A 10946-nucleotide genomic window follows, 5' to 3' on the forward strand; every position below is an offset into this window, starting at 1 on the left:
CATTATAAATCATGAATCAGACATCAAGTGCTGCCATTTCATCTATTTTCTTATTTGAAGGGGTATGGATATTATTTACATTCTTTTACTCGTGTCTGGTATTCTTAAGATGTGCCCACTTATTGAGGGTTTTACGGGTTAAGTTAGAAACCAGGAAAGGCCCTCCGTACCAGGGTTGAGAATGTCCATTACATGTCTCCACACTCTATACTGGGTGGGTCCCTTAAACGCTCCCAGAGACAGGCTGCCTCTCGCTATGTTTGGCTGATAGTATGCTTCACTAATAATGTAAATATGAAATATTGAACAGCAGAAAATAAAACCGCTCTTCAATATCCTACTTTATAATGTTGTTCAGTTATTTTTGGAGCGTGTCGTACCTCTGCTCCTCCGGCGGACTCTCCTGAAATAGACAGAAACACAAATGTTAACGCACAGCAGACCGCTGGCAGTGCTCAAACAGACTAAACAAGGCTCGACTTTGCAGCATGAGAGAGCTAGAGAGTCAATAGTAAAGTGTGGAGCAACTCACTGATCTCAGCTGCCCAAAACCTGAAGTGATATGCTCCTCCTGCACCATGTGGGAACTCAGGGACACTTCCGGTGTCCCTGACAACTACGTGTGCGGGAAGTGTATCCGCCTCCAGCTCCTGACGGACCATGTTGCGGAATTGGAGCGGAGGGTGGATTCACTCTGGAGCATCCACGATGCTGAGAATGACTTGAGTAGCACGTGTAGCAGCACGTGTAGCGAGTTGGTCTTACCGCAGGTGAAGGGTCCACAGCCAGATAGGGAATGGAAGACCAACAGGAAGAGCAGTGCAAGGAAGGTAGTGCAGGGGTCCCCTGCGGTCATCCCCCTGCAAAACAGATACACCGCTTTGAGTACTGTTGGGGGCGATGACTTACCAGGGGAAGGCAGCAGCAGCCAAGTTCAAGGCACCATGGCTGGCTCTGCTGCACAGGAGGGCAGGAAAAAAAAGAGTGGGAGAGCGATAGTGATAGGGGATTTAATTGTAAGGGGAATAGATAGGCGTTTCTGTGGCCGCAACCGAGACTCCAGGATGATATGTTGCCTCCCTGGTGCAAGGGTCAAGGATGTCTTGGAGCGGGTGCAGGACATTCTGAAAAGGGAGAGTGAACAGCCAGTTGTTGTGGTGCACATTGGTACCAACGATATAGGTTAAAAAAAGGGATGAGGTCCTACGAGACGAATTTAAGGAGCTAGGAGCTAAATTTAAAAAGTAGGACCTCAAAAGTAGTAATCTCGGGATTGCTACCAGTGCCACGTGCTAGTCAGAGTAGGAATCGCAGGATAACTCAGATGAATACGTGGCTTGAGCAGTGGTGCAGCAGGGAGGGATTCAAATTCCTGGGGCATTGGAACCGGTTCTGGGGGAGGTGGGACCAGTACAAACCGGACGGTCTGCACCTAGGCCGGACCGGAACCAATGTCCGAGGGGGAGTGTTTGCTAGTGCTGTTGGGGATGAGTTAAAATAATATGGCAGGGGGATGGGAACCAATGCAGGGAGACAGAGGGAAACAAAATGGAGACAGAAGCAAAAGACAGAAAGGAGATGAGTAAAAGTGGAGGGCAGAGAAACCCAAGGCAAAAAACAAAAAGGGCCACTTTACAGCAAAATTCTAAAGGGTCAAAGTATGATAAAAAGGCAAGCCTGAAAGCTCTGTGCCTCAATGCGAGGAGTATTCGGAATAAGGTGGATGAATTAACTGTGCAGATAGCAGTTAATGGATACGATGTGGTTGGCATCATGGAGACATGGCTCCAGGGTGACCAAGGCTGGGAACTCAACATCCAAGGGTATTCAACATTTAGGAAAGATGGACAGAAAGGAAAAGGAGGCGGGGTGGCATTGCTGGTTAGAGAGATAATTAATGCAATTGTAAGAAAGGACATTAGCTTGGATGATGTGGAATCGGTATGGGTGGAGCTACGGAATACCAAGGGGCAGAAAACGCTAGTGGGAGTTGTGTACAGACCTCCAAACAGTAGTAGTGATGTTGGGGAGGGCATCAAACAGGAAATTAGGGGTGCATGCAATAAAGGTGCAGCAGTTATCATGGGTGACTTTAATATGCACATAGATTGGGCTAACCAAACTGGAAACAATACGGTGGAGGAGGATTTCCTGGAGTGCATAACGGATGGTTTTCTAGACCAATATGTCAAGGAACCAACTAAGGGAGAGGCCATCTTAGACTGGGTGTTGTGTAATGAGAGAGGATTAATTAACAATCTCGTTGTGCGAGGCCCCTTGGGGAAGAGTGACCATAATATGGTAGAATTCTACATTAGGATGGAGAAGGAAACAGTTAATTCAGAACTTAAAGAAGGGTAACTTTGAAGGTATAAGGCGTGAATTGGCTAGGATAGATTGGCGAATGATACTTAAGGGGTTGACAGTGGATGGGCAATGGCAGACATTTAGAGACCGCATGGATGAACTACAACAATTGTACATCCCTGTCTGGTGTAAAAATAAAAAAGGGAAGGTGGCTCAACTGTGGCTATCAAGGGAAATCAGGGATAATATTAAAGCCAAGGAAGTGGCATACAAATTGGCCAGAAATAGCAGCGAACCAGGGGACTGGGATAAATTTAGAACTCAGCAGAGGAGGACAAAGCGTTTGATTAGGGGAGGGAAAAGAGAGTACGAGAGGAAGCTTGCAGGGAACATTAAAATGGACTGCAAAAGCTTCTATAGATATGTAAAGAGAAAAAGGTTAGTAAAGACAAACATAGGTCCACTGCAGTCAGAATCAGGGGAAGTCATTACTGGGAACAAAGAAATGGCAGACCAATTGAACAAGTACTTTGGTTTGGTATTCACTAAGGAGGACACAAACAACCTTCCGGATATAAAAGGGGTCAGAGGGTGTAGTAAGAAGGAGGAACTGAGGGAAATCCTTATTAGTCGAGAAATTGTGTTGGGGAAATTGATGGGATTGAAGGCCAATAAATCCCCAGGGCCGGATGGTCTGCATCCCAGAGTACTTAAGGACGTGGCCTTGGAAATAGCGGATGTATTGACAGTCATTTTCCAACATTCCACAGACTCTGGATCAGTTCCTATGGAGTGGAGGGTAGCCAATGTAACCCCACTTTTTAAAAAAGGAGGGAGAGAGAAAACAGGAAATTATAGACCGGTCAGCCTGACATCGGTAGTGGGTAAAATGATGGAATCAATTATTAAGGATGTCATAGCAGCGCATTTGGAAAGAGGTGACATGATGGGTCCAAGTCAGCATGGATTTGTGAAATGGAAATCATGCTTGACAAATCTTCTGGAATTTTTTGAGAATGTTTCCAGTAGAGTGGACAAGGGAGAACCAGTTGATGTGGTGTATTTGGACTTTCAGAAGACTTTTGACAAAGTCCCACACAAGAGATTAATGTGCAAAGTTAAAGCACATGGGATTGGGGGTAGTGTGCTGACATGGATTGAGAACTGGTTGGCAGACAGGAAGCAAAGAGTAGGAGTAAATGGGTACTTTTTAGAATGGCAGGCAGTGACTAGTGGGGTACCGCAAGGTTCTGTGCTGGGGCCCCAGCTGTTTACATTGTACATTAATGATTTAGACGAGGGGATTAAATGTAGTATCTCCAAATTTGTGGATGACACTAAGTTGGGTGGCAGTGTGAGCTGCAAGGACGATGCTATGAGGCTGCAGAGTGACTTGGATAGGTTCGGTGAGTCGGAAAATGCATGGCAGATGAAGTAAATGTGAGGTTGTCCACTTTGGTTGTAAAAACAGAGAGACAGACTATTATCTGAATGGTGACAGATTAAGAAAAGGGGAGGTGCAACGAGACCTGGGTGTCATGGTACATCAGTCATTGAAGGTTGGCATGCAGATACAGCAGGCGGTTAAGAAAGCAAATGGCATGTTAGCCTTCATAGCGAGGGGATTTGAGTACAGGGGCAGGGAGGTATTCGTACAGTTGTCCAGGGCCTTGGTGAGGCCACATCTGGAGTATTGTGTACAGTTTTGGTCTCCTAACTTGAGGAAGGACATTCTTGCTATTGAGGGAGTGCAGCGAAGGTTCACCAGACTGATTCCCGGGATGGCGGGACTGAAATATCAAGAAAGACTGGATCAACTGGGCTTGTAGTCATTGGAGTTCAGAAAAATGAGAGGGGATCTCATAGAAACGTTTAAAATTCTGACGGGTTTAGACAGGTTAGATGCAGGAACATTGTTCCCAATGTTGGGGAAGTCCAGAACCAGGGGTCACAGTCTAAGGATAAGGGGTAAGCCATTTAGGACAGAAGAGAAACTTCACCCAGAGTGGTGAACCTGTGGCATTCTCTACCACAGAAAGTTGTTGAGGCCAATTCATTAAATATATTCAAAAAGGAGTTAGATGTAGTCCTTACTACTAGGGGCATCAAGGGGTATGGCGAGAAAGCAGGAATGGGGTACTGAAGTTGCATGTTCAGCCATGAACTTATTGAATGGCGGTGTAGGCTCGAAGGGCCGAATGGCCTACTCCTGCACCTATTTTCTATGTTTCTATGTTAGGGCCTTTGAGAGGAACAGATGGGAACTAATGAAAGGAAACGGTTGGAAAGCTAATAAGCAAAGACCAGTGGATAGTATTGGACAAATTGAGTCAGTTTAGTGAAGTGCATGGGCTGCTACTCAATATTGAGGGCGAGTCACAGGGGAGCTGGGACAGGGATTTTTGCAAACAGGTACAGGGGCAGCAAGAAACAGAAATAACTGCTGGGGGAAACCGAGCACATAAGATAATAGAGGATGCACTGACAGCAGGAAGAATGCTTGTAAAGACAGTGAGAAAGTCACCTTTCTTAAGGAAGCATATACTGGCTTTGGAGGGGGTACAGAGACGATTCACTCGGCTGATTCTGGAGATGAGGGGGTTACCTTATGATGATAGATTGAGTAGACTGGGTCTTTACTCGTTGGAGTTCAGAAGGATGAGGGGTGATCTTATACAAACATTTAAAATAATGAAAGGGATAGACAAGATAGAGGCAGAGAGGTTGTTTCCACTGGTCGGGGAGACTAGAACTAGGGGGCACAGCTTCAAAATATGGGGGAGCCAATTTAAAACCGAGTTGAGAAGGAATTTCTTCTCCGAGGGTTGTGAATCTATGCAATTCTCTGCCCAAGGAAGCAGTTGAGGCTAGTTCATTGAATGTATTCAAAATCACAGATTGATAGATTTTTAACCAATAAAGGAATTAAGGGTTACGGGGAGCGGGCGGGTAAGCGGAGCCGAGTCCACGGCCAGATCAGCCATGATCTTGTTGAATGGCGGAGCAGGTTCGAGGGGCTAGATGGCCTACTCCTGTTCCTAATTCTTATGTTCTTATGTTCTTACAACAATGTGCAGATATAGGAACATAGGAACAGGAGTAGGCCATTCAGCCCCTCGAGACTGTTCCACCATTTAATTAGATCAAGCACTAACTCCGAATGCAGAAGACCAAGTAATGGAGGAACAAGTAGTTCAGAAGCCAGAGAACATAGTTAGGACAAAGATGCAGTTCATAGGATCATAGGAATTTACAGCAGGGCAGGAGGCCATTTCGGCCCATTGTGTCCGTGCCGGCCGACGGAGAGTTATCCGGCCTAATCCCACTTTCCAGCTCTCGGTCCTAGCCCTGTAGGTTATGGCACTTCAAGTACGTTTTAATAGTGGTGAGGTTTTCTGCCTCTACCAATCTTTCGGTAAGTGAGTTCCATACCTCAACCACCCTCTGGGTGAAAACATTTCCCCTCAAATACCCGCTAAACCTCCTACCAATTACTTTAAATCTATGCCCCCTGCTTGTTGACCCCACTGCAAAGGGAAATAGGTCCTTCCTATTCACTCAGCTCTCTCCTCAGCCTCCTCTTTGCCAAAGAATAAACAATCTCAGCCTATCCAGTCTTTCCTCAAAGCTAAAATTCTCCAGTCCAGGCAACATCCTCATAAATCCCATCTGCTACTGTAAAGTCAATGTGTGTCTCAGTGTCAGCTCCTGTACAGGTACAGTACACAGCAGGTAAAAGAATAATTCACTCCCGGCTGCTTCTGTGAAGCCCATTTGTGTCTCAGTTTCAGCTCCTGTACAGGTACAGTACACAGCGGGTAAAGGGGAACGATTCACTCCCGCCTTGAACTGTATGGCTTGTGTGCCTCAGTGCCAGCTCCTGTACATGTACAGTACACAGTGGGTAAAGGGGAAAGATTCACTCCCCTCTGCTACTGTAGAGCCCGCGTGTGTCTCAGTGCCAGCTCCTGTACATGTACAGTAGACAGTGGGTAAAGGGGAAAGATTCACTCCCCTCTGCTACTGTAGAGCCCGCGTGTGTCTCAGTGCCAGCTCCTGTACATGTACAGTAGACAGTGGGTAAAGGGGAAAGATTCACTCCCCTCTGCTACTGTAGAGCCCGCGTGTGTCTCAGTGCCAGCTCCTGTACACAGCGGGTAAAGGAACAATTCACTCCCGGCTGCTTCTGTAAAGTTTGTGCGTGTCTCAGTGTCAGCTCCTGTACACAGCGGGTAAAGGGGAACGATTCACTCCCGCCTGGTACTGTATGGCCCGTGCCTCTCAGTGCCAGCTCCTGTACATGTAAGGTACACAGCGGGTAAAGGAACAATTCACTCCCCTCTGCTACTGTAGAGCCCACGTGTCTCAATGTCAGCTCCTCTACACTGCTCAGTGTCCCACCATTTAATGTGTATTCCCTCGGCTTGTTAGCCCTCCCCAAATGCATGCTCACACTTCTGCGGATTGAATTCTATTTGCCACTGTTCTGCCCACGTGACCATTCACGGATATCTTCCTGCAGTCTGTTAATGTGCAGGGAGATTCTGGCTGTAGGGAGGTGGGTGGTGATGAGTGCGGTAATGATGATGAGTTGGTTACCTAGCGATAGGTCTGTGCACATTGAAGATAAATGACAAAAGGTACTGGAGGAGCAGGGGAGGCTAAATGACAATGTATGAAATCCTGTAAGGGCTCTGAACCCTCCCATGCAAGGATGGCCGAGAAAATCAAGGCAATTCCCTTTGTTATACTTCCTGTTTTTGGTGACAAAGATGTTTGCAAAGAAAATCGCAAATTATGTCAATCTGCTGCGAAAATAATACTGGGACGTTGAAGCGTAAATGGTGCTGTTCCTGTGACAAAAAATGGGAGAAAGCTGACCAAATAAAAACAATGGAACTGGTCAGGAACGTTGAAGTAGCTGCAAGAAGCATTTACATTGGAGGAGGGAGAAGGCCAGGAGGAAAGGTGATCCACATGACATTGATTACAGAGTGGAATCTAGACAGCAGGTGGGTGATATACAAGAACCAGGTAACATTAACAAGGGTAAACTAGGGGCCAAAAGATGGAACATCTACAGTAAGCTGTATAGACGTGAATGCTGAATGCATTCGGGATCAGCAATTCCAAAACACGAGGTTACTGCAGCACTCGGGAACTCCAGTGTTGTGGGAATATTATAAACATGGCTGACTGCAGAGGATGGTGCACAGGGACAGGAGGAGCCTGTTCCACCATTCAGTTAGATCTGTACCTCAACTGTATTTACCCACTTCTGCTCCATATCCTTTGATGCCCTTAACCAACAACAATCTACCCATCTCAGTCTGGAAAATGTTGAATTGTTTGATCCGAGCATTCAGTCTTTTGAGGGAGAGAGTTCCAGATTTCCACAACTCTGAATGAATTTTTAAAAAAGTATTCAGGCACAGCAGAGTAGACAGCAGGGATGTGATGTGGGCCTGGATGTCAAAGACACGAGGAGATTAAAGCTGTTGATCCTGTGAAAGAGCTGTCCAATTTATTCCCACACCCAATCCTTTCCCCATAACCCTGAAAATTAGTTCTCTCCAGCTACATGTCCCATTGCCCTTTGAACGTCCCGATGGAATCTGCTCCCACCACCCTTTCAGGTTCCAAATCTGAAAACATATCTCCACATTTCCCCTCTAGTTCTCTTGCCAATTATTTTAGATCTGTGACCTCGGGCTACCGGTCCGGTTGCCAGAAGAAACAGTTTCTCCCGTTTGCTCAATCAAAACCCCCAGAGAATTTTGAATACCTCCATTAGGTGTCCCCTTGACCTTTGCTGCTCCAAGGAGAACAATTCCAGCTTCTGCTATCTCTCCACTTTATTGAAGTCCCTCATTCCTACTCTCATCCTAATAAACCTCCTCCTTACTCTCTCCAAGACCTTGACATCCTTCCTCAAGTGTGGTTCCCAGAATTCTACACAATACTCCAGCTGCAGCCTAACCAGTGATTTGTAAAGGTTCAGCATGACTTTCTTGTATTGAATTCAATGCCCCCGTTTACAAAGCCAAGTATCCCACAAGCTTTCTTCACTGTCTTATCAACTTGCCCTGCCATCTTCAAAGATTTGTGAACATTTACCCCAGTTCATTCTGTTCTTGCACAACTCTCAAAATAGCACCATTTAGATTATACTACCTCTCCATGTTGTTCTTCCCAAAGTGCATCACCTCACACTCAGCCACGTTAAACTGTACCTGCCATGTGTCTGCCCATTTCTCCAGTCTGTCTTTGTCCTTCTGAAGTCTGCTTCTATCCTGCTCACTATTCACTACGTTGCCAAGTTTTGACTCATCTGCAAACTTCAAAATTGTACTTTCTATCCCGAGGTTCAGGTTATTTATCTACAGCAAGGAAAGCTTATCGTGAATTGTCTCAGATTTCTCACAGATTTGTCTCCATTCTGAATAAAATATCATCCTTTTCCTCATTCAGTTCTTTGACCAAATTCTGTTCGTTTTCATCCAAAATATTGCGCAATGTAGAAAATTCAGAGTCGATGAGGTTCTGCGATTGATTCGAATGTTCCTGTGAAGACAAAGTTTGTTAAAGAAGGAAACAAAACTATCGCAGGTCACCAGCACATTGATCACGATGCTTAATAACCACCAAGCCACGCTGCTGAAAATGCACAGGGAAAGAGTTCTGTTAGCCAGGCATGGGGTGCATAACACGCTACCCGTACAGGCACAGCCCACATCGGCCTGCTGAGAATTCACCTTCATTTCAGAGATGCTCTCTTGCTGCTTAAACTCAAAATCATGAGATTTCCTTCTGCCTCAGAGAATGTAGGATTCAGTTCATTTTCACCTGCAATTTAAATTAAATGAGGTCTGAAGTTAGTTGGCAAAAAATCCAGGGAGGAAATGAGGGGAAACATTTTTACACAGCGAGTTATGGTGATCTGGAGTGCACTGCCTGAAAGGGCGGTGGAAGCAGATTCAATAGTAACTTTCAAATGGAATTGGATAAATAGTTGATTAGGAGACATTCACAGAGCAGGGGAGTGAGACTAATGGGACAGCTCTTTCAAAGAGCCAACACAGGCACGATGGGCCGAATGGCCTCCAGTGCTGTGTGTTTCTATGATTCTAGGTGCTGACAGTAGAGTCAGGGCTCTGCTTCAATTAGGATTAAATGTGAATTTTAAAATAAATTCTTAGCTGGACCAACTGTTTTAACTTCACTTCATAATGGTTGCAGCTGGTGCAAAGCTGAAGTGGAGTCAAACTCTCTCCTGGCCCACGGTCAATGGAAACTATTGGTCTTCAGAGTTACTCTGCACATCTCCCCTCGCCATCAATCTCAAACTGCTTTGCATCAACACAGAGTATGTGGCATGACTGTCCCAATCACACTGAGCCGGGACACACTGAGTTAAGACATGCAGAATCAGCTGAACTATGCACAGAAGTACTGAGCTTTCTATACTTCAACAACATTGGATTCACAGTAAGATCCCTCCCTCCTCCAGCTCACAAGATATCCTGAAGTTTAAATAAGATGCAAAGTCAGGCAACACCATGTTTCCTATTGGGAAGTTCACCTCAGTGTCCTGGGTCAATGTTTATCCTTCAACCAACATCACTAAAACAGATGAGCTGGTCATTGTCACATTGCTGTGCGTGGGATCTTGCTGTGCGCAAATTGGCTGCTGCGTTTCCTACTTTACAACACTGACTACGCTTCAAAAGTACTTCATTGGCTGTAACGCACTTTGGGATGTCCTGAGCTTGTGAAAAACGCGATTATAGTCTTTCTTTCTACAGGATTAACACACACCATTATTGCAGCATGACATGTCCTCTGCTAGAAACTGTCAGACACAAGTCAGCACAGTGTGTGACTGAGATAGTCCTGATACAGCATCATTTCCTGTCATTGCTGACTCCATCATTTCTTACCCATACTCCAGCTATGAGCAGATTCTTCGCACAACAAGTCTAATTTAAGCACACACATACACACCTTACAATAGATGACAGCACCCCCCTCATTAAAAACAAGATCCCATGCACAGATTGTCTTTAACCCATGACTAAGATTACACACTATTATATTATGGGGATTATTTGCATCCATCCTCTGCCTCACCATTCCCCCTCCTCATCTCATCCACCTTCCTCTCCCCCTCCTCATCCCATCCCCCTTCCTCTCCCCCTCCTCATCCCATCAGCCTTCCTCTACCCCTCATAAAAACAAGATCCCATGCACAGATTATCTTTAACCCATGACTAAGATTACCCACCATTATATTATGGGGATTATTTGCATCCCTCCTCATCCCATCCCCCTTCCTCTCCCCCTCCTCATCCCATCCCCCTTCCTCTCCCCCTCCTCATCCCATCCCATCCCCCTTCCTCTCACCCTCCTCATCCCATCCCATTCCGCTTCCTCTCCCCCTCCTCATCCCATCCCATCCCCCTTCCTCTCCCCCCTCCTCATCCCATCCCATCCCATCTCCTCTCCCCGTCCTCATCCCATCTCCTCTCCCCCTCCTCATCCCATCCTATCTCCTCTCCCCCTCCTATCCCCCTTCCTCTCCCCCTCCTCATCCCATCCCCCTTCCTCTCCCCCTCCTCATCCCATCCCCCTTCCTCTCC

The 10946-nt window shown here is 46.1% G+C and overlaps 1 long non-coding RNA gene across 2 annotated transcripts; it reads right to left on the reverse strand.

Annotated features, from left to right (window-relative positions):
- Nucleotides 1-328: 328 nt before the first annotated feature.
- LOC139256303 (uncharacterized) lies at nucleotides 329-9513 on the reverse strand. 2 transcript variants are annotated; one of them, XR_011592160.1, is made up of 4 exons: nucleotides 9063-9513; nucleotides 8541-8871; nucleotides 766-860; nucleotides 329-403 (listed from the first exon to the last, which is right to left on the reverse strand). It is a non-coding gene; the product is annotated as an uncharacterized lncRNA (long non-coding RNA). The 2 variants fall into 2 exon arrangements; XR_011592159.1 differs by lacking the exon at nucleotides 766-860 and having other exon boundaries at nucleotides 9063-9508.
- Between the last annotated feature and the right edge of the window lie 1433 nt (nucleotides 9514-10946).

Source organism: Pristiophorus japonicus, unplaced genomic scaffold (assembly GCF_044704955.1).
Source record: "Pristiophorus japonicus isolate sPriJap1 unplaced genomic scaffold, sPriJap1.hap1 HAP1_SCAFFOLD_705, whole genome shotgun sequence".
Classification (NCBI taxonomy): Eukaryota; Metazoa; Chordata; class Chondrichthyes; family Pristiophoridae; genus Pristiophorus; species Pristiophorus japonicus.